Consider the following 2,883-nt stretch of genomic DNA (forward strand, 5'->3'; position numbering starts at 1 on the left):
GATGAATGATATTTATGATGAGTGAATTGTACAAAGTATTGATGATTGAGATCTTAAGTTGGGAATTATGGATTTGTGTTGATTTATGGTGGGAAGGTTGAGTAAATTAGGTGTGATGGAAGTACAATAAAACGGTAAGGTGCAGTGTGTGGTAGTGTTTTATGATGTTTGGATATATTTTGGTTTGTTTTGGTTATGGAATTTGAAAATTTGGGAACTTTGATGTTTTTGTGTAAAACTTGATTTTTGGTGAACTTTTTTAAGGATCATAACTTGAGCCTCAATTTTCAAAATTAGTTGAAATTTATCTTAAATTAAAATTCATTCAAAGATTTTTAAATTGATATAAAGTTTGATGAAAGTGGATTTTTGTAGAGGAAGTTATGAATGTTTAAAGTTTGGGATTTAAAACTGATTTATGCAACTTTGCAAAATTTTAAGTCTGGGAGTGCATGCATACGCATACCCCTCATACGCATACATGCCATTCTGTTTGGCACCTATGCGTACGCGAAATGTGCCAAAATGTATGTATGCGTACGCATACATAATACATGCGTACGCATACACCACCATGTTTTGCTGAAAAATGGTTTTTTTTTTTCACTTTTAAAGGGTCCTCTAGTTTTCTAAACTTTTTTATCTACTGTTTAAGATTGCTAACTAGTAATTAGATCTTAAAACTAATAAAGATGGGTTAGTGAGCTAAATTGGTAATTTTCTATATGAGTTTAGAAGACGGCGGGTTAGGTTTCTGAAGTTGTGGGTGAACTAGCAAAATGTTTTATTTGCAATGGCTTAAGAAATTGTGAATGGATAGTAACTTGTGGTATTAAAAATTGATGATGGTTATGATGAGTTTGATGGATATTGAAGAAGAGTATGCCAGACATTATATTCTTAAAATATTGAGACTTGATGATTGAAAGTGGATTGAGATAAGAAAATAGTGATGACTGGTGATGATTTTAAGAAATTCCCTTACAAAGGAATTCTAATTGCAGCAATTAAACTAGACTTACAGGATCTTCATCTATAGATTACAAGGATTATGCCATAATTACACTATATTTTCAAAACTCTTCAATCTTACAATTTTCAACAATCCAACCACACTATATCCCTTATGACATGTTATGGATAATATCAAATGGTCACATCACTTTAAGAAATCGATATCCAAGCATGGATTTTTAATTGATAAAAATCTCAAGGTTTAATTGTTCTGTTGATTTTTATAGTTTTGTAAAATTTTTAATTAGGTCTTTATACGTTTTTTTTTAATTAAGCCACTGCACCAATTTTTTTTCAATTAGGTCCCTCTTGACAGTAATTGGTTTAATTGTATAAGGACCCAATTAAAAAAAATTGATGTAGAAACCCAAATAAAAGAAAAAAAGTGTAGGAACCCAATTAAAAAAATTGGTACAAGGACTCAATTAAAAGAAAAAAAATATAAGGACCTAATTAAAAATTTCGCAAAATTATAAGGACCAATAGAATAATTAAACCAAATCTCAAGAAATTTTCTCACAAGGAAAATCTTATAGAAAGTATGCCAGAGTTTTAAGCCGTGATCAGCAAGTTATACAAATTGTGCTAGTATTACAAGACATTCTCCAGTGTCTTCAACCTCACAATTTCCATCTATTTGACCACACTAAAACTCTTTTGGCTCATCATGGATAACACTAAATGGTGTGAAAAAATTCATGAAATCACCATCCACACATGAATTTTTATTTCACAAAAAATTCAATACATTTTCTGAAAAGAGAAGTCGGTTATTGGAATTATGCTAGAGTTACAGAATCATGATCATCAAGTTACGATAATTGTAACAATATTATAGGACATTCTCCAATGCCTTAAATCTCACAATTTCAAACAATCTAATCACATTGGATTCCTTTTGGTTCATCACAGATAACACTAAATGGTCAGAGGATTGCATGAAATCACTATCCACACATGAATTTTTATTTCATGAAAAATTTAGCAAATTTTCTCACAAGAAGATCCGATTATAGGAATTATGCTAGAATTACAAGATCGTGAACACAACGTTACAATTATTGTACTAGTATTACAGGACATTTTCCACACTCTTTAATCTCACAATTTTTAACAATCTAACCATACTATATTCCATGTGACTCATCATGGATAAAACCAAATAGTCATGAAACTCCATGAAATCATGATCGAAGCATGGATTTTGAGTTTATGAGAAATTCAAGAAAAAATTTCACAAAAACATGCTCACAGGAATCATGTCGAAGGTATGATATTTTCATTTGCTGGTTATGTGAATTGTGCTAGTATTACAAGATATGCTTCAGGCTCTTGAATTTCACAATTTCAAATAATCTAACCACACTAGATACCTTGTGAGATGTCATAGATGACACTAATAAGTAGCTACAAAATTTATCACCATCCGATAATAAATTTTGAGTTTATGAGAAAATGGAGAAACTTCCTTACAAGAATTCATGATAAATCAAGGAAGTTCCTAACAAGCGAATTTGGGCGAATCTGGTAACAAAAATTATGTTAAAGTTACAGAATCTTGACTAAAAGGATACAGAAATTATGCTAATGTTACAAGACATTTTCCAGAATCTTCAATCTCGCAATTTTCAATCATACAACCAGGGGTAAGTACGATTTTGGTCCCTAACGTTTTGTGCCAGAATCGAAATCGTCCCTCTTGTACTTTTTGTATTAAAATCGTCTTTAACGTTTTTATTCGCATTAAAATCGTCTTTTTTATTTTTTTTTTTTGACAAAATTACCCTCACAACTACCAACATAATTACTTCCTTCAACACCAACACCAACACCAACACCAACACCAACGCCAACGCCAACGCCAACGCC

This window comes from Arachis duranensis, chromosome 5, assembly GCF_000817695.3.
Source record: "Arachis duranensis cultivar V14167 chromosome 5, aradu.V14167.gnm2.J7QH, whole genome shotgun sequence".
Lineage (NCBI taxonomy): Eukaryota > Viridiplantae > Streptophyta > Magnoliopsida > Fabales > Fabaceae > Arachis > Arachis duranensis.